The sequence below is a fragment of the Cupressus sempervirens genome, chromosome 2 (genome assembly GCF_028749045.1).
Source record: "Cupressus sempervirens isolate cs-2001-9-10 chromosome 2, ASM2874904v1, whole genome shotgun sequence".
In the NCBI taxonomy this organism is placed as follows: domain Eukaryota; kingdom Viridiplantae; phylum Streptophyta; class Pinopsida; order Cupressales; family Cupressaceae; genus Cupressus; species Cupressus sempervirens.
This window is the reverse complement of record NC_143119.1, coordinates 531,797,949-531,820,869: the sequence shown is the minus strand read 5'-3', so window position 1 is coordinate 531,820,869 and position 22,921 is coordinate 531,797,949.

The following is a 22,921-nucleotide window of genomic DNA, read 5'->3' as shown; positions in this document are numbered from 1 at the left end:
GCATATAGTAGGCATACATATTTGAATAATTATTCATGCATACCACAATAAACAAGAATGTTTACCAGGCATATCTATCTTTTTCCTGCATATCATGTTTTCATAATGATCACACTGAATATGCATGTCTATCATGGTACTTGGTAACACACTATTTGAAAAAATGCCTTATTCTCAAGGGCTTGATGAATGCCAATATCTTTTCCTCTTTGTTTTTATCTATACTATGAAGGTGAGATTTTGACCGATTCAATTTAATTAAAGAAAGCAAGCACTTGATAATGTAATTTTTAAAAGATAGGAAAACTTTAGCATTGTACTCCAATGCAGGAACAACCTGATCCATAGCCTAATTCATGTAACAGGGGCCTTTCTTTTCCTCTCTTGAGGTTAATTATGTGAGATTATAATGATTGATTATTTGTTTATCCTACCAATCTAAAGAAAGAAAGCTTTTTTATGTTAAACATTTTAGTAGATGCATGTAAGATTCTTAGATTGAAAAGCTTTAGCATGGTAGCGATTTCACTGGGAACTGTAAGATACAGTGTTCGCACAGAGAATTTAATCATAGGTTTTGTTGTTTGTGTTAAGACAGATGTATAGTTTCTCTTATTGGTGACACAAAAGATTCAAATATGTAATCCTTAATGATGTGGTGGTTATTTATTGTCCATTTTGTGGGTGGGGCAGCTACATAATGCCACTTAGAGGAAGGAGGTTTCTTAGATTTGGTCAGCCCTATGTCTGAATGGGTAGTGGAGACAGGGGAGTGATGGATTAATTATGGAGTGTTGAGATTTCTGGATCTGCTGCAAATGTAATGGTATTACCTGTTGGGGTATATGTTTCCATATGCAACATATGCTCATATTTATATTGAGCATAAGTTATTGAATAGACATGTCTATTCAATTATCAAATAATTAGTTTATATAATCTTAATTATTGTTGTGTGTGTGTGTGTGTGTGTGTGTGTGTGTGTGTGTATCACATGTAATAAGTTTATATCTCACATAGAATTATATCTCATATATAATTACATGTCTATCCATAAAGTTATCTGACAGAAGCTATCAAACATTAACACTCCCTCTTAGCAAGAGAGGATAAACACACGACAAATATTACACCATTGGTAATATTAGGAATTTAAAGATATCTCAAAAGTTTTTCACAATTTAATATTGCATACGATATCAAGAGTATTGATCTCCAGAACATCAACATATGATATTCATCAATTACTCAAACTAGGATATGATATCACATTTGATATCAAGAGTCTTGATCTCCCAAAATATCAATATCCAATATTCATCAAGTACTCAAAACAAGGTTTAGATATCACATTTGATATCAAGAGTATTGACCTCCCAAATATTAATGATATTCACCACTTACTCAAAACATTTAGATATCACATTTGATATCAAGAGTATTGGCCTCCCAGAATATCAATGATATTCACCACTTACTCAAAATGTTTAGATATCACATTTGATATCAAGAGTATTGGTGTCCCAGAATATCAATGATATTCACCAAATACTCTAAGAGTAATGGCCTCCCAGAATGTTGAGATATAGGACATTCACCATTTACTCAATTTATTTAATCTCATAATACAAGTTTATTGTAAGATCGTCCCCTTACAACAACTTCTCCAAATACAAGTGATGATCATTTGGAAGTCATCACATTCTCATGATGTACACAAGGGATAAGCCCATATAAAAGTGACATGGTCATAGTCCTCTTGACTGTGACAACTTATTGATCATTATAGAAACCATCTCAGCATGATTTACTCCCTCTTAATCAATAAAATCGGGTTTACTAAAGATTGACCAAATAGCATCCTCGGTCTTCTCCCTCTAAATCTTAATCTCTCTCTTTTTCCTGCAAGAACATTCTCGAAGGAAAAGATCAAGGAAAAAAACTCATATAAAAATATAAATAAGAATGTTAACATTAATTAAAATGTTAGTAGTTCAAAACGTTTATTACTAACAATAGCATAAACAATTCTAACATAACTCTTCATTTTATATTTTCAATAAAGGAAGTAAGATAATAAAATACTCAAACTTTACCATTCATACTTCCATAATGATTCTCTTCATATTTAACAAACATTATATTAAATTATCAAAGATCATAATGAATCAATGTATATAATCTGAATACATTTATATAATTTATTGCCACATCTATTCTCTAGAATATGTATTAAACATAAGAAGGAATATGAAATGGACATTACCCTTATTACTTGATGCCAGTAATCCTCAAAATACCTTTGTATATTCCTTTTGTTCTTGCCTTTAATATATATCAAAGCTCTTATGAAGTTAAATCTTAAACTTGCATATAATAACGTGTTAATTCCTTAAGTAGTTGCTAGTGAGAATTTGCCCCTTTGGTTCTATCAAATACCACATGCAACTTGTCTTTCTCCCTCCTATTTAGCTTTGCTTCAAGACTATCATTGCCAATTGATACAGTTCTTCTATGTGGGTGGGTGATCAGTCGAAACCTTGTTTATTGGAGATAACTTATATTCCTTCCCTAATACCCTTCGACCAAGTCTTTCACATGTCTTTTTCCTTCGGTACAATCTCTCACCCTAATCACTTTCTATAACCTTATTAATATAGTGCATAATTCCCTCCATTACAAAGGGCTCCTATTATTTTATTATTAATTTGTGCATGGGATTCAAGGTGTTCTGCTTGTCGCGCTAGATCCTTCTATTACATATGCTAGTTGGTGGTGACTTTGTGTATGACCTCTATACATGTCACTCTCCTTGCTAATTTACCCCATAATGCTTTTGAACTCCACATGGAGTTCATATGCCATTGTGCTTTAGTTTTTCTACTTGGGGAGGCCATTTAACGTGCGCATAGAAAGTATAATCTTTCCCAACCCCCATTTACTAGGTAGTCTCCTTTTGGCGTGGCATTCAAAACCTTCAGAGTTCAGCTTCTAATGTATTTTTCTTCTTTCATTGTACCAGTCCTAGGCAATGACTTCATAAATGTGATAACTTCTCCCTTCTTTCCAAAAATTTGGACGCATCTATCCTTACAGAACTTTGCGTATTCAAACATCCGGTCATTCACTATATCCAATGTTCTCTATCCTATCAATTCTCTGCAAACTTGTCAATTCTCTTTAAAGTTTTCTTAATTCTAACCATCATCTATCTTCCATTTCTTGGTGTGAAATATCTTTATCAAGTATGATCTGCTCTTATTTTCATATCATCTAATCGATAATGTGAATGATGGACTAAGAGCACTCTTTAAACATCCCTTTGTATTGTAGTTATTCCCGATAAAGGACTTGCTTTGATACCATGTTGAAATTTTCGGAGCTGTAGCAAATGTAATGGCATTGCCTATTGGGGTATATGTTTTCCATATGCAACATATGCTCATATTTATATTGAGCATAAGTTATTGAATAAACATGTCTACTCAATTATCAAATAATTAGTTTATATAATCTTAATTATTGTTGTGTGTGTATATATATATATATATATGTATATGTGTGTGTGTGTGTGTGTGTGTGTGTGTGTGTGTGTGTGTGTGTTTTTCTCACATGTAATAAGTTTATATCTCACATAGAATTATATCTCATATATAATTACATCTATATCCATAGAGTTATCTGACAGAAGCTATCAAACATTAAGATGGAGATCTCATCAACTTGGTTAGATGGAGGACAAGATAATGACATCCTTAAGGAACTAAAGTAACCTGCATCCCCAGAGTAGGCTCAAAATGATTAAACCATTGGGACCTGCTCGTGTAGGGAACCTCCATTCGTGAGTTTAGTCCCTTTAAGAAGGTAGAAGGTAGGTGGTGGTAGATTTTTTAGCTTAGCTTCCCTATTTATGTTTGCACTCACAAATCTTAGTAATTGTCAAAGCAGATGATCAAGAACTTTACTTATGACCATTAATTATATATATTACTAATACTTAATGACTTAACATAATAATGGAGTATCTGTTTAACAATATTTATGTCAAATATGAGAATATATTGTTGTTTGATTTTGAATCGATTTCTTAGTTATTTTGGTGAGAAAGGGAAATTGATGCACTTTAATATTGTGTTTTCCCAAAAAAGTTTCTTGCAATACTTCTTGAGGCCAACCATCAATAATATTTTCGAGTCACAATTTGGATGGTTTTAGTTGCAAATGGAACAATAGGCATCAACATTCTTTTAATCATATGTATGAAAGCATGGTAAGCCATTTAGGTTGCTAACTTGTTTATCATGTTGGACTCCAAAATCCACGTTGCGCCCTTTCAATGATTGAATTAGAATCAACGATAGAAAATGCAATCTTGTTTTATAACAATAATTTTACAATGAATTGTAATTCTTGGAACACAATATGGTGGAGAAGTGAAGAAGGGTTTATTCAGTATTATGCATTACCTAATGCCAAAGAATGGAGTTTTATCTCTTCAATCTGGATGCAATATGGCAAAGGCTGGAGATGTAAGTCTATTGTTTGGACTGTCAGGTATTGCAGGTTTCAGATCAAATATTGAAGGAGGTTGCTATGCAAAGTGTGTGGATCTTTCAAAGGAGAAAGAGCCTGACATATGGAATGTCATAAAATTTGGCACTGGTATGTTTATGTTTCGTTTGTTTCCTAAACAAATCTGACAATATCATTTGAATTTCAAATTTCTGTCATTTGAACTTACACATAGCTTTTTGTGGCAGTATTGGAGAATGTTATTTGATATCCATACAAGAAAGGTTGATTTCTAAGAGAAATCCATAACTGGTATTTTATTTCAAGGCTTAGGCCTTTACTTTTATAAGATTGTCTGTCACGTGGATAACTTATACAAGAGTGAATTAAACTAAGGCTTGCAATGTTTAGAGAAAAATCTTGAAATTATTTTTTTGTGCAAAATATGAAAAGGTAAAATAATTGTGGTCTTAGAAAAACTAAATAAGTGACTTGTTTGCAGTCCAGAATAGAAGGCTTTGTATTCACTGAACTAGTAGACTATGCAGGACAAAGAGTAGCCATTAGGGATTCTAGCCTCAATCCAATGGTTTTGATTCTGGACAATCATGTTAGAAATCTTCGTTTGTTCAAGGGTATAGACTATCTTTTGGACAGACATGTTGAAGATATGCATGTAGATTGATTAAGTGGTCAGTTCTTCTGGTTTCTACCATGAGATGATCAAATGAGCTGTGTTTCTTACTGCTTAGACAATTGCCTATAGATACTGGCTATACGATGGAAGCAAGTTTATGTTGAGGGTCATATCAAATCTATGCCAGCATATTTGCAGCATGTATCGATTGATACTGATTACCATTATAGAGAGCCATTTCTTTGCCATAAATATAAATATATAACTAATATAATTCAACTGTTTTAAAGGAAATCTGATGGGAGTGAGTCCAACGGGTTTAGCTTGGTTGGTTGAAGTTATGAGTTCTCATTGTGGAGATCCTAGTTCAAATCCCAAGATGGACATCCTTGTGGAATTCTACATTGTGACTCTTGGTCTTCTATTGGTTGTATTTGTCTCATTGTAAAAAGTGGATTCTAAGTTGTGACTGTTGGTCTTCCAGATGTTGTTTCTAGTGTGGTTGCTCAAAAAGAGCTTGAGTAAGTTTGTAATTCCCATGTTGTTGCTTGAATAAGCACAAGATTTGTAAATGATTTCAATATTAAAAAATCTGATGGAAGTGGCTGCAAACTTTCTGTTGTGTGACACTCTTCAGCCAATTGGCTGATCTGGCTGGCAGGGTTAGTCAAATGAACAGAAGCAGAAGCAGAATTAAAGCAGAAAATACAGAACAAAAATAGCAATGATATTGACACATAAGGAAAGACTAATGTATTAAACAATATCAAGATAAACAAAGTTCTGATATGGAAAGTACAGAAATCCATCTTCGAGAGGAGATTTGTATCTATTATTCTCTGATATTTACAGATTGGGCCACACTTCTACATAGAATTGTCTGGAATATTAAAGGAGGAAGAAGCACTGTTCCCACCGTGCAAGAACTAGTTTGTTAGTGCATGTCACTGCGTAGTTCAGAATAGCCAATTTGTTGGGGCTATAACACCTTCATTATGAATCTGATGATTGATTATGACTGCTTATTGTACTTGAAAATGATGTTGATGGTTTTACTAATAGCAATGTAGTAGAAATCACATTATGGATTACTAATCAATTCTAACTCTGTTCAAGGCTTTCATTAATGTTCTGGGTGTATCAGAAGGGCACCTTCGAAATTTTCCCAGTCTGAAACTGAGGACTGCTCGTTGTATATAAGTGTTGCTACTGATGTTATTGATGCAGATAAAGAATTATCGTTGAGGATACTAACCAGGAAAACAACCAGGAACATTCAGATTGTCACTGGCAATACTATTCTCACAATTTCTTCCCCGAGATCATCCAACTTTCATCTTTAGAAGAATCACATCAGAGGACACTCTCGAACATGTCTCTAGCAACATGTTCAATCCTTGCAACAATATGATTGGTCACTTATATTGAAGCTAAAATTTCTCTATAATATTAACAATTGAAAAAGTTTGAAAATTCCATAACAGGAATATATTTTGGAGCAGACGCAATGACTTGGGGCAAATAAAAATTCATGGTACGAATGTGAAGAAAATTTGTGTAAAATCATGGAAGCCATTGATCTGACGCCTCCCCAACATCTACTGAAGCTTTCATTTTATTCCAAAATTCTCTGCCTCCTTTCAGCGCGTCCCCTGTGCCGTTACTGGAGATGCATGAATATGAACAGAGATTGTTGAGTCATAGCGGCCAATCCGTCCTTACCGCTGCTCATGGCGGTCATTCTGTCCTTACGGCTGCTCATGACGGCGGTGTTAAGCAGCTCCGTAGCTTCCCTCCTCTGCACGTCAGGCGGACTCTGTAAGCAGCATGGTGGCGGGGCAGCTTGCTGTGCTGTCCATTTCCACCTGTAAATTTTCCACCGGCATGCTGATTTTTTTTGTATATGGACAGGACAGAAACAGACATTTCACGGTGAAGAATCCCCACTTGAACCACCGGTTTTGTTTTCAGATCTGAACAGGACAGATTTGGCGGAGGATCCCCTGGAAGATAGCCTATCGGCTAAAAAAAATTGTTTTCTATCACTAGCGCACTTGGTAATCAAGTCATGAACAAAAGCACTTATCTTGCAATAAATGCTCCAGTACTATTTTAATGTACTATGTTACAGAGGTGTAGAAAGCACATGGTTGCCCGCCTTCAAAATGTACAGACCAATGGTATGACATTCAATGCCTGCAATTGTTTGTACGAGGCGGCGGTCTTTCAGCTCCTCAAAAGTCACTGTTTCCTTAAGATCCACTGTTTCTGATTTTGACGTTATTCGATCAGATCAGTCCAATTCTTGTCTGGCATTGAATGAATGAAACGAAGGATCTGGCCTACTTATTTCCAGGTAAAGCCATTCTCTCGTAAATCCATGGTTAACCCAAAAAATGGAATACAGTTGCAGTTTAGCGGAAGATTGTTGTCCATTAATATGTAAATCAAACCCTAAGGCCATCGGCCACTGCGCTTGCCTCATTGGAATTGCTGTTGAGTAGTTATTTGAACAGTCGGACTAGACCTGCGCAGTCGGACTAGTTATTCAAAAGCAATTCCAATGAGGCAAGTTCAGGACTAGACCTGCATAGCCGCTGCCCAGGACTAGTAGGCCAAGGTTAGGCACTTGTGGCAGCCATAAGAAAAAGTATCATTCGAATCTTCTTCTTGTGTCTTCTCTACTTATATAGAAGACGCTATTATTCATCCAGATTAACTGTCCAAGAAAATCTCGCTCAACTGGAGAAGCTTGAATCTTGTTATGTCTTTACAGATCGGCTGTTTTCTTGTAATGGTTGTGTCCTCCCCTGAAATGGCCAAAGAATTCCCTAAATATCATGATTTGCCTTTTGCTAGCAGATTCCATCCGCAGCAGGAAAGTATTTGGGCTGTAATCACAAGGCTCTGGCGCTGGCTCCTTAACGGAGGTTATCGGAGTTCCGTCCGTAGAAGAATATGTGTCACAGAATCGCTAATTGCGAAAAGATTGAAATCCTTTATACTTGTCAGGGAGGAAGAGGTTTCTGCAGCGATGAGCTCTATTTGGGGAAATAGCAGGAAGGGCATCGTTGCTGTAAATGTTAGCAAAGCTGCTCTTATTTGGCGAATTTTAGCTGCCATTAGATTTTCTGATAAAGATTTGGTCGGCAAAGGGAAAGAATTCAGAGCTATTGTGGATGTGGTTACATAGACTATAATGCGGCTTACATAGACTGGTTGGACTTGCAGGGTATCAAGAAAAGATGGAAAAATGTTGGTGCATTTTTCAAAACAGGGTTTTGCAAAAGATAATATATGAACATTTTGATTTGAGAATATCGCATTTTGCGGCTGTGAAAGACATTTTTGATGTGCTTCAAGGACTGACTGAGAGCGGCGACATGAATTAGCAAAGATACTATAGCTGTTATTTTTGTGTGCTCCTCTGGTAATTTCGCTTTTATCTTGTAAACCTAATTTTAAAGCAATAGGCACCTTATGGTTGAAATACCGGTTTTTAAGGATTCCGATCTCATGAATGGCCAAAGTGTTAATTTAGATCTCCTTTTATTTATTTGGTATGGCATGAGTATTTTAATCTAGGTCTCAGCTTGCCAAATGGCGAGAAACAGCTGCGGCTAGACAGGAAATGTCTACACGGGCATCATTTTGGACCTCATATGACAAATTTCTACAGTTGATAGTTCAAGTAATGTAAAATAGTAATCCAATTTACATTTTTCAAAAATTTGACGACTGTATTTTTTAATAAATTGAGGGTTCTATGCATTGAGGAGGCAGTATGCATTGAAACAGTGATAAAATATAAAAACTGATAAAAGAAAATGGAATTACAACTGTAACGTCGACTATCTAATCTTTGGGTCAATTCATCTGCTAGAAAGAGCAAAGCATAATCATTACTAACTGATTATTGGAGTGTAACACACCTTCTCATAAAAATGTAGTTGATCGACAATCAATATTGAATACAAATGGCCCTTCCGCGAGCTGTATAATTAAAAAGTACAGAACGTAAAGTTTGCTTGAACCAAATGTTGTTGCTATGAAAGGGTTTTCTTCTTCAAGAAAAATTTACATTGGAAGGAAGAGCCAAAATGAGAGGGAGAAAATATTTGGATACCATCACAGTCTATGATCAATGGTGGGGGTATTATCGGGTCTCATATGTGCAAAACATTGATGCACAATACCAACTACATTGTTTTGTGCCAAACACGATCCCCGCCTTTAAACGTCTCATCAAGATTAGTGTATCATACAATGTAGGACCCACTTATTCAACAACCCTTTCTCTTTCTCTTTTATGTTGACGTTTCATTTCTAGTTCATTTTTAAATGTTCAAGTTAGTGTTATTCTCTAGACATCGAGATTTTCTTATTATGCTGAGAGGCGTTTTATACAATGGCATCACAAATGCTCAACTCAAGAATATATCAAAATAGATTCCTTGTAAATAAAAAAAAAAGAGAGCAATTACAAAGTTTTAAAATAAAATATTAAATAATTAAATCATAAAATAAAAAAATATTCTCAAAATAAAAGCTGACTGAAACAATAGACTTGAAAAAACAAGGCCCAAAAAAATAGATCACGAATAAATAGACTTGAAATAATTTTATTGAAATTTAAATATGAATTTTTGTTTTGTTAAATATATTTTTGCATGCACATTCATGCTTTTTTTTGTGGGAAGCGGGGAAATTTGAAACAAATTCATGGAATTCAAAAGACGTCCATTGGAAAATATGAGGAGTCTCTCAGAAGTTTATAAAACAAAGGCTTTGTGTTTTATTTTCATTTTATGTTTTTATTGGAAGGAAGAGGTGGAGATTATTGGAGTAGATTGGAGTTTTTGAAGATGAGTAAATTGAAGTTTTGGAGTGACTTTTTAATTAGTTTCATTTAGATTTAGAATTGCATTCAAAATTGTTTAGATTTGCATTTAATAGTATAGTCTTGCATGTTTAATTGTTTAGATTTGCATTTAATTACATTTAGAGTCTATTTAGTTTATATATTTGATAATGCTTTTCATTTGCATATTTTGAATATTCATGTTTCAAATTAATTTTAGATTTGCATGTTGCATATTAGTTTTAGATTTGCATATTTCAAAATGGTTTTGGTTTGCATGTTCTAGATTTGAATGTTTCATAATAATTTTACGTTTATATGTTTTAAAATATTTATATTTTCATGTTTCATAATTAAATTTTATCATTAATATGGATGGCAATGTCATCATATCAATGTATTTTATTAAAGTTAATGATTTATTAAAAATAGATGATTCATATATTTAGTATATATTTAATCATTATTTAATTAGATTACAAACATGTTAGATATATATATATATATATATATATATATATATATATATATATATATACATATATACATATATACATATACATATATATACATATATATATATATATATATATATATAGTTTGTAATATTTGAAAAATAGAAGGCAACCATATCTCAAACACTACAATCTAAATGTTTCATTTAAAATAGCTTTGATTTTTATATATCTTATTTTTAACATTATTCATTTGAAAAAAAAATTGTTAATTACTATTACTTTTCAATTATGATTATTTATATATGTTGATGTTTGTTTATATGTTTGCAAGTTATTATTTGAGTTATGGATACCTCGAAGAGAGAATCAAACATTATTGATAATAGCTCAACTACTTTAGTGACCTCAAATGATTTCTTTGAGACTATGTTTGGCAAATTCATACAAATAATTAAAGAGTCGTACAACTATAATTAAAGTTGTGGAGAACATAATATTGCTAATTGACCATCTTGAGGAAATGGAAGTAATGCATATGAAAGGTTCAGAAAAATTCATGCGTGACACATCTCTAAAAATGGATGGGTTTCCCTCAATGATGAAAGAAGTCATTCACAATCATTACTCAAATAAAGGTCGCAATACAATTCTAATTAGTCAAGAATGTGACATGTATTTACACCATTATAGAAAAATATTTTGTATATATTTCATTCTTGTTTTTGGTTTTAGACTTTTAGTACTTCTAATTAGATGTATTGGGAGTTGTGGTTCCCCATTGTTCTATATAATTTTCATGAAGAAGAGAACAAGAAAAAATAAATTTATTTTTACAAGAGTTGTCTTTATTGGATATGGCTACTAATTATGTTAATTAAGAAATAAAACCATAAGTCTACATTGATGTCCTTCATGATACACATGTTTTTTTTTTACAATTTTTAATCAATGCAATAAAATTTGTATTAGCACTATTAAAAATTCAACAATATATAATGCTCTTACATCATCATGGAAAAATATTGTAATGTCCCCATTTTAGCAGTTGACCAAGTGTGTGTGTGTTAGCCTTGTTCTACATGGTCCCGAGGGCTAACGAAGGGTTTAATGGGATCTTGGAGTGTTTTGGCCTTGTCATTTTCAGTTTGGGCCAAAATGAAGTTGATTTACTCAGTTTCAGGCATACTTACTATTTTTAGTAAGTCGGCAGGACACAGTGCAGGTCAATTTTGGTAATTGGATTTGATACTCTTCGATGAGAGCTTTCCGATGAGCTATCACTCGCGTTATTCGGAGTCCGATTGCTAATACATTTTAATGCCTAAAGTTTTATTAAAGTAACGTCTAATTTAATTGTAAAATATTACAGCGTTACTTTAATATTTATTTTATGGTGATGTGTACCCAAGGGAGACATAAGGGGTATTTTAATATATGTTTTATATTGCACATCTTTTATCCCACATAGCCCATATGAGTTGAGCGGACCCTTGGGAATAGAATAAAAGGAAGCATTTGTGGCTTCATTAGACAGGTTGAATATGAGAAGAAATTGGTGTGTGAGTTGCAGCTCCGTTCTTGGCATTTGAGAACATTTATCCTCTCTTGTAACATTCTAGACGTCATTCCCTTGGGGTTTGGCCTTTGGAATTCTTTGTTATCGGCTTCATTATCAGGCAGTTTAGTTGCATTTCCGGCTACAGGCAAATTTGGTATTTTGCTCATATCTTCTTCACTACTTGTCCGATGCTTATGCCACTTTGAGGGAATGATATTATGAAGGTAGTGGACTGTTTGAAGGACAAAGTACTGTAGCAGCAAGTTCGAAAGCATGGGCTGAAGTATTATGTCAATAATGCTGAAGTAATTAGTGAGTTGATAAATCTGTCATGTATTTGGTTTTATGAATTCTGAAAATAACATCTTATTGGCTGTAGTTCATTTCCACTTTGCATATTATTGTAGTTTCTTTCTTGTTTATGTTGTATGATACCAATTCCATGCACAAAACACAACAAACAAATAAACGTTTGATTTCTGGAGTTATAAGGGGTTTAAAACATTAAATGGAGAAATAAGAGGTTGAATGCAAACTATTTGACATAATCCCTTTCAGCAATTTGGTTTAATTTTTGGGACATACAGGGGTGCCCATTACAGTGGTATCGGAGCTATAAGTCCTGCCATCCTGTGGAGGTCTTATAGGGAATTTGGAACAACCGGATAGAGGGAAAAAGTGTTTGACGAAATGTCAAAACACTAAAATCAGAAATAAATAAAAAACACAGGCTAAGCATTTATCTTTGAGCATGCGACGGGGGTCTTATAATTTTCGCGATACCAGAGCAAGACAAAATAGGATTTCAGACTTGCAAAGCAAACAGTCTAGTACATCCGTGTAGGTGGACATTGAACCCAACCATACAGACACAGAGGAGATATTCTTTGATCAGGACAATAATATGGGTGATTGAGATGACAGGAATACAGGATTAGGCGGAGGCAGAAATGCTGGTCCAGATCAGGGGGAGATACTGTTCCGATAGTTACTGGATACATTAGAGCAGAGGTAGCGTATGCAGCAGGAGCAGAATAGGCGAATGGACATGATGTTGTAGCTCATGGCTAGATAGATGGGTGTCAATATTAATCCAGGTAATGCCAACAACAGAAACAATAACAACGAGGGAAACAATAACAACGGGAGAAACAATAACCATGGAGGCTAAGGCAACAACAATGGTCCTGAGAATAACATTAATGGTAATAATGGACACGACAACAATGGGAATGAGGCTGATAACTTTAGACACGTGGCATGCCCAGCACGGACTGCGAGCTCAATACCTCTTCTACCCACTTTCCCACCCAGAGATCCGGTTCAACCAGTAAACGAACCGTAGATTACCGAGTTACAGGATCAATTCAGGAGGGACTGGGAGGCTAGTGGACCAGAGTTTCAGGTGGATATTTCTCTTAGAGATTATATGGACTTGAGGATGAGACACATGCCTAAAGCAGGAGGGAGGAATCAAAACTTTGAGCTGAGGAAGAAAGTTGGAAAACTTTCTTTACCTTATTATGATGCTTCAGGGAAGATGACTGCATGAGCTTGGGTGCAGAAGGTAGATACATACTTGCAGCTAAATCCTATGCCTAAGGAGGAGGCTATCAAGTATGCGGCTATGCACTTGGATGGCGTTGCACATGAATGGTGGCATCATGGCATGGTGACTTTGGGGCATAATCAAATTACATCCTATGAGGAATTTATCGAAACATTGATTGGGAGATTTGACACTAAGGATCCCAAGTTACATTTCAAGGAGCTAGCACAGTTAAAACAGTCAGGTTCTGTGGATGCTTACATTGCCGAGTTTCAGTGCTTGTCTGTACTTGTTACTGATATCTCTCCTAGGAGATTGGTGGTGTTATTTTGTGATGGTCTTGCTGATCCATTACGAGGTTGGGTGAAGGGACATGATCCACTCATGTTAGCTGAAGCAACTAAAAAGGCACGAGATTTAGCCCCTTCAGTATACAAAGGAAAAAACTATTCAACAGATTCTTCCTACCGCAAGGACAAAGACAAAAAATCGTTTCAGAAAGAGTATAGCAAACCCAAAGAAGGATCAAAAGGACTAGACAATGAAACCTTGAATGAACTTCGAAAGAAGAAGCTGTGCTTCCATTGTAGAAAGCCTTGGGACTTATCTCATAAATGTTCTCTCAAGGCTAAGGCAAATCAAATGGAGTATTTTTCAGCAGAAGAGTCAGAGTCAGAAGGGGAGGATCAACACTCCGATTCAGATGAGGGTAACACTATAGAGGAGAGAAACATTCCTAAGGATGATAGATCGTTGGCACGCTTGACAGGGGCCCAAAAGGCAATCACATTTAAGGTCAGGGGTACTATCTAGGGGCAGAAAGTGATATCTCTTATTGACACTGGGGCTACACATAACTTCATAGATGCACAGTTGGTAGCGAGGAGAGGGTTACAGATAGAGGACCATGATGGGTTTAGAGTCATGGTGGCTAACGGTGATAAGTTATTATGCACTCGGAAGATATCTAATCTTCGCATCAGGTTTGGAGATGGCTACGAGTTGGAGGATGAGTTCTATGTTGTGGACATGGGAGATTATGATGTCATCCTCGGCATGACATGGATGGCTTCACTAGTTGAGTTCACACTCAATCTAGCGAAATTGGAGATGAGATTCCAGCATGAGGGCAGAACTGTGGTACTTAGAGGGCTTTCAGATGGAGGTTGCAGAGTAGTGTCCTTGAGGAGAATGCAGAGACTTTTTTGTCATGATGACATAGAGTGGGCGGCAGAGTGCCACATTATGCCAACTTCACCAGAGCCACAAGAAAAGAGTCATCCACTAGATGTCCAAAAGATACTTGATAGACACGCTAAAGTATTTAGCGATATTCCTCATGGGGTTCCTCCTGACAGAGGGATAGAACATGTTATTGAGCTCGAGGAGGGAGCCAAACCAGTTATGATTACTCCCTATCGTCATCCTAAGAAACACAAGGATGAGATAGAGAAGGCGATTAAGGATTTGTTGGAGATGGGGCATATCAGGCCCAATAAGAGCCCCTTTGCTTCAGCAGTAGTATTGGTAAAGAAGAAGGATGGGACGATGCGCATGTGCATCGATTACAGGGCACTGAATAAGAAAACAATTAAAAACAGGTATCCCATTCCTAGGATTGATGAGCTGATTGATGAGTTGCATGGGGCATGCTTCTTCACCAAAATTGATTTGTGATCCGGATACCATCAGATCAAGATGAGAGCAGAGGACATTGAGAAAATAGCCTTCCGATGTCACTATGGCCACTTTGAGTTCATGGTTATGCCATTTTGTCTAACCAATGCACCCACTACATTTCAGAGTTGTATGAACCAGGTATTCAGGAAGCAGCTGAGGAGATTTGTCTTGATCTTCTTTGATGACATCTTGGTCTTCAGTAAGACCTGGGAGGAGCACTTACATCATCCAGAGGAGGTGTTATCTATTATGGAGAGAGAGTCATTGTATGCCAAGGAATCTAAATGTGAGTTTGGCATGACAGAGCTCCTTTACCTTGGGCATATCATTAGTGCAGATGGCATTCGGGTTGATCCCGAAAAGATTAGAGCTATTGTAGAGTGACCTACTCCCACAAACCTTACACATCTTAAGGGATTCTTTGGTTTATGTGGTTTTTATAGGAGGTTTGTTAAGGGATTCTCACAAATTGATAAACCCTTGACAGATCTTACCAGGAAAGGAGCCTTCGTGTGGACAGGGGCAACACAGAGGTGTTTTGAACATTTCAAGCAGGTAATGTCTTCATGTCCAGTTCTAGCTCTACCGGATTTCACGAAGCCTTTTGAGTTTCATTGTGATGCATTAGGTGATGGGATTGGAGCAGTATTGATGCAAGAGAAGCATCCCACTGCATTCGAGAGTAGGAAGCTCCGAGGAGTTGAGAAAAGTTATTCTGTCTATGACCGGAAGATGTTGGCCATAATGCATGCATTGGCCAAATTTTGATCATATTTGGTAGGTGGACATTTTGTGATCAAGACTGATCACAACAGTATTAAATACTTCATGAGCCAGCGTGATCTTAATGACCGGCAACAAAAATGGGTAACTAAATTGCAAGCTTATGACTTTGACATAGAGTTTGTCAAAGGTAAGAAAAATGTGGTGGCTAATGCCTTATCTCGGAGACCTCATTTATGTGCTCTGGCAGAAATTTCAGGAGATTGGAGAGATCGGATTATAGCAGAGTATGTGGGAGATGCTTGGGCTTCTGGATTGATTTCAGGTACCATATAGGATGATCACTATGAGGTGATAGATGGATTGATCAGAGTTTAGGACAGGGTTTATTTGATTCCGTCATCACATTTGAGAGAGGTAATACTGAAGGCATTTCATGATGCACCCATAGTTGGACATCTGGGGGTCTTCAAGACCTACAGGCAGATCTGAGAGCGGTTTTCATGGAAAGGGCTAAGGATGATGTTCAGAGGTATGTCAGGGAGTGTGTGGTTTGTCAACAGAATAAGGGAGAGCACACATTTCCTGCAGGTTTATTACAACCCTTGCCCATTCCTGATAGGAAATGGGAAAGTATTTCGATGGACTTCATCACTGGTTTACCAGGAGTGTAGGGAAGGGATTGCATCTATGTGGTGGTGGACCGCTTGACGAAGTTTGCTCAGTTCTTTTCTATTCTGTCCACTTACACAACAACATAGGTGGCAGATCTTTTCTTTAAAGAGATATTCAGGCTACATGGGCTGCCCAGATTCATTGTCAGCGACCGAGATAGTAAGTTTATGAGTGTCTTTTGGCAAGAGTTGTTTAGGTTGTGTGGTACAAATCTTACACCTAGCACTAGTTATCATCTGCAAACAGATGGCAAACATAGATTGTGAATAAATGGGTGGAAGGATATTTGAGGAACTATGTAACTACACAACAAAAGGCTTGGATCAGATGGTTGCATATGGGAGAGTATTGTTATAACACCACTTATCATATGTCCATCAAGATGACTCCTTTCATGGAACTCTATGGTTATGAAGCACCTAGCTTCATGGATTTAGTTTTGGGGGATAGTAGAGTGCCCAAAGCCAAAAACTTATTGCAGGACAGTCAGGACATCCTGAAAGTGCTCAAAGAGAATATACAACAGGCCCAAAATCAACAAAAATTGTATGCTGATCAACACCGAATAGAGCATAGCTTCGAGGTAGGGGATATGGTTTACTTGAGGCTACAACCATATAGACAGTCATTGCTCAAGAAGAGCGGAGCTGAAAAGTTGAAACCTAGATTTTATGGTCCCTATAGGGTGATTCGCAAAGTGGGCAAAGTCGCCTATGAGCTTGAGCTTCTAGAGGGCAATCGAGTGCACAATGTGTTTCATGTGTCTAGGCTTAAGAAAGCCATTGGTCAGAGTGTAGTGCCTTTTGCAGATTTACCCCCTTTGGATGAGGAGGGGAAGCTTGTGTTAGTACCCGAGGCTATTCTGGACACTAGAGAGAGGAAGCTTAGAAATAGGATAGTGAAGGAGTATTTGGTCAGATGGAAAGACCTGCCGGAGGAAGATTCTACATGGGAGAGTGAGAAGGTTATTTAGCAGGTTGGACTGAGATTGCTTGAGGACAAGCAATTTCAAGGGGGGCGGACTGTAATGTCCCCATTTTAGCAGTTGACCAAGTGTGTGTGTGTTAGCCTTGTTCTACATGGTCTTGAGGGCTAACGAAGGGTTTAATGGGATCTTGGAGTGTTTTGGCCTTGTCATTTCCAGTTTGGGCCAAAACGAAGTTGATTTACTCAGTTTCAGGCATACTTACTATTTTTAGTAAGTCAACATGACATAGTGCAGGTCAATTTTGGTGATTGGATTCGATACTCCTCGATGAGAGCTTTCCGATGAGCTATCACTCGCATTATTCGGAGTCCGATTGCTAATACATTTTAATGCCTGAAGTTTTATTAAAGTAACATCTAATTTAATTGTAAACTATTAAAGTGTTACTTTAATATTTATTTTATGGTGATGTGTACCCAAGGGAGACATAAGGGGTATTTTAATATATGTTTTTTATTGCACATCTTTTATCCCACATTGCCCATATGAGTTGAGCAGACCCTTGGGAATAGAATGAAAGGAAGCATTTGTGGCTTCATTAGACAGGTTGAATATGAGAAGAAATTGGTGTGTGAGTTGCAGCTTCATTCTTGGCATTTGAGGATGCTTATCCTCTCTTGTAACATTCTAGACGTCATTCCCTTGGGGTTTGGCCTTTGGAATTCTTTGTTATCGGCTTCATTATCAGGCAGTTTAGTTGCATTTTTGGCTACAGGCAGATTTGGTATTTTGCTCATATCTTCTTCACTACTTGTTCGACGCTTATGCCACTTTGAGGGAATGATATTACGAAGGTAGTGGACTGTTTGAAGGACAAAGTACTGTAGCAATAAGTTCGAAAGCATGGGCTGAAGTATTATGTCAATAATGTTGAAGTAATTAGTGAGTTGATAAATCTGCCATGTATTTGGTTTTATGAATTCTGAAAATAACATTTTATTGGCTGTAGTTCATTTCCACTTTGCATATTATTGTAGTTTCTTTCTTGTTTATGTTGTATGATACCAATTCCATGCACAAAACACAACAAACAAATAAACGTTTGATTTCTGGAGTTATAAGGGGTTTAAAACATTAAACGGAGAAATAAGAGGTTGAATGCAAACTATTTGACATAATCCCTTTCAGCAATTTGGTTTAGTTTTTGGGACATCTAGGGGTGCCCATTACAAATATTTTCTATAAAAATTGATTCTTATGTACTCTTTCACACTTTTTTGCATCATCTAAATAGTTGTATTGGGACTTAGAATTCCCCTTTCATGAACAAGATACAATTTTAAAAAATCCACTATGTGAGTCATTTATAAAACCTATATCCCAATTTTGACCATAGTTCTACTCCAAATACTTTGACACTACACCTAAATCTCATTCTTCCCTTGACCATGTCCCTTATTTTAGTGTTACATTTAACCACTTATCAACCCTAACCATAACAATGAGTGTCATATAAATGAAATTATAAACCTTGGATCCTAAGTCTAACTTTAACTCTATATGTGAGTGTACTAAGCATTTAGTAAATTATATACATTATCTTAACCTTATATTTACTACTAACTAGAAATAATATTATATTTTTAATAGGGGGTATATATATATATACAGAGGGAGGGGGGAGAGAGAGAGAGATTAGGGGGTGTATTTAGAGAACATGGAGGGAGAGAGATTATCGAGTGTATTTAGAGAGTATGGAGGGAGGGAGAGACATTAGGGGGTGTATCTAGAGAGGGGGGGTTAAGTCCATAGAGAAGGGAGGGAGAGAGAGATTAGGGGGTATATCTTGTTAAAAAGAGATTGTTTTGAAGTGTAGAATTTATAATGGAACAATCATTATTTTGTCAATGACGTCAAACCTGCTACTTGTTGGCATGAGATAACTTCTTTTTGGTCTAAATGCTATTATGTGGTTGGTATATGAAGAGGATTTGAAAAGAGAAGATAACAAGAGCACCTAGAGAAAGGTTGAGTTATTTGGTGTCTAAAAGGAGCACTAAGACCAAGTAAGACATTGGTACTATAGTGTATTGTTTATCTACTTAAAGTTTGTAATAAAAAATTGCTCAAGTGAAGACTAGAAGAAGATCAAGTAAAGAAAAGTGTATGCCAAGCCTTGTCAAGCAATCAGTGCAAGCCGAGCAAAAAATAGATCAAGTTGAACAGAAAATAGTAGAAGTCGAGTGAAAATCAATAGGTGTCGAACAAAGAAGATAAATAGTGCAAGCCGAGTGAAATTTAGTATTGTTGGAAGCATGAATATTGATGATACTTCTATGGGGAAGTATTGTAGAATCATGATTAGATCATTATCATAATGATATATTGCATTCATGACTATGTTTGTCATTGATGTCAATATAACAGTTTTATGTGGTATTTAATAGAAGAACAACAAAAAGATCAAGTTGGTACAGATAGATAGTTGAGTATTTTCACTAAGCGAAGTTAAAGGGAGATACTACTAAGTTTCTAGTATACATGGCTAGCCTTGGAGCACAAGACATTAAGTCTGGAAGAAGTTATACAAGTTTTGATGATGACTATTTCTGAGATAGAGTTTATAGAAGCATGTTTTGGTAAACTTGTTATATCTCTTAGTAGAGTTTTTATTCTGAGAAGCAAGGTTAAAGATGTGAAGAAGACATGTTGGATATGATGTGTCTAAGCTTCCTCGTCATAATATTACATGTACTAAAAGTTATTCAAGTTACAAGGTGACTAATTGATGTTATCACTAAGTATAACGTGTTCTTAGTAAGCTCCTACAATAACTAATTGAGAAGATGTAATAGCCAACTTAGGAAATTTTTTATGGATTCAATATAAAGGAAGGACATTTTCCTTTGTTATACATGAATGAAGAAACAATTGCAAGAAGCACAAAGATCAAAATAAAAGAGAAATAGTTGATATGCAAAGATAAGTAGAGAAGAGAAAAGTTGGAGAGAACTTCGTTGCCAAGGTTTAATTTTGAGATCTAAGGTTTGACATTTGGATCCAAGGTTTGTGACCTAGTCTACAAGGTCTGACAGTGATTGGTTCAGTTGACAGGATAGAGGAAAGAGATAAAAGTACAATACAAATAATTATTTTGAAAGGAATAGTTGAGAGATCAGTTAGATAGTGAGTTCAGTGGTCTTGCCCAAGAAGCTATTTGGACAATGAGTCCTATCTTCTAAAACTCTTAACATGGTTGGCACAACTCCTAACAAGGTTGGAATCTCCTAACAGGGATCCAAAGTCTCTTAGTAGGGACTCTTATGTACTGAATGTGTTTATAGACTCCTAACATGGTTCATCCTCTAACAAGGAATATATATATCAACATATATTTGTGGGCATCATTCCCACCAGGGTTCTCCCCCTAATCAAAGGTTTCCCTAGTTAACAAATTAGGTGTAGTTGTGTATGTGAATCTTATTATGGTTGTTGTTTACTTTGATTGAATGGTTAGAATTAATTATGATTGATACATGTTTTAATTAGATAATTGATTCACCCCCCCAGTTATCTTGGTGGACTATTGCTTCTAATAATTGGTATCAGAGCATCAGGTACTTGAAGATAAAGTTTAACAACTTTGGGAGATCCATAACAAACATATTCAAAAAGGATAGTTTGAAGTTTGATGGAACAAATTATGATAGCTGGAAGGAAAAGATGAAGATACATCTATTGTGTATGGGTCTAGGATATTGGATCTTGACAAATCAAAAAAGACAATTATTGTTGAAAGTTCATTGGAGACTTGTACCAAGGATGAGAGATTTTTTTATGTGCAACATGAGAGCTATAGAAGCACTATTGTCTGCATTTTTAAAAATTGAATACAACCAGGTAAAAACACTTGATACTTCTCATAAGATTTGGAAAGCTTTGGAAAATAGTTTTGAAGCTAATGAACATTCTAAGAAATTGAGGCTATAAAGTTGGATTTGTGCATTTCAAGATGCTAAAATGATGAAAGATGAATCTATAAGAACATATGTAGGAAAAATGATGAGGTGATCTAGAAGATATTGAAGAGTTTAATGCCACCATTTAAGCAAATAGTCCAAATGATACGGTTGTTAATCTCTTGTACTAAAGATTTCACCAAGGAAATATTACTTCTAGGAGACTTGAAGTAGTTGAGAATGAGCTTAGACAGCCCCAAGAATTGTCTAGAACAAAGACAACTTTTAGTGCCCTAAAAATTTGACCTAATATATTAAGGAACACAAGTGCTAGAGGAGATTTTGCTAGCAGTAGCAAATTTGATGAGGACAAAAAGATAGAAGGAGTAGCCATTTTGATAAGAAGAGAAAAAGATGGTAAGAAAATATTTAAATGTTGGACTGATAATGAATTTGGGCATCTAAGTGTCCTAAAAGAGAGGAAAAGTATAAATGAAAGTTCAAACCTAGAAGAGATAGAGATTGTTTGTATGCCAATGAAGAAGATGATTCTAATGAGCAAGCAGTAAGTGCTAGTGATGATGAAATAAGATTTGTATCTATTAAAGAACAAAGTCCAAAGAAAATGGCTTTGGTATCATAGGTTAAAAAGAAATTTGATTGGATAATTGATAGCAGTTGTTCACATCATATGACTGGTGATATGAACAAGTTTGTTGACTTCAAAAGTTATGATGGAGGCATTGTCAGAGTTGGAAACAATGCAACTTTCCATGTTAAAGGTATTGGATGTATAACTCTTGATGGTAAGACTAACACTGAGGATGCATATTTTGCTGATAGTTTGAAAAACAATCTTTTGAGTGTTGGACAACTAGTGGGTAAAGGTTATCAGTTACAGTTCATTAAGAAGACATGCATGATCAGAGATAAAGATGGGAAGGTAATTGGAACAAGGACTAGATCTAGAGGTAATGTATTTTAGCTTAATCCCATTGAAATGACATATTTGGTTGCAAAGGTAGATGACAGTTTGTTATGGCATAAGAGATTTTGTCATATAAACTTTGACAACATTGTGAAAACTAGTAGTATGTTTACAATTAGGGATTTGCCTAAAATTGTGAAGCCTACTAACACAATTTGCAAGGAGTATCTATTAGCAAAGCGTGATAGAGCTTCTTTTTCCAGCAAGAAGTTCAATACTACATCAAAGTTGGAGATTGTACACACTAATCTTAGTGGTCCTACAAATACTAAAGGATTCTATGGTGAAAAGTATTTCATGATTATTGTCAATGACTTTTCTAGAATGATGTGGGTTGCATTTCTTAAAGAAAAATCTAAGGTATTTGATACCTTCAAGATATTCAAGAATAGA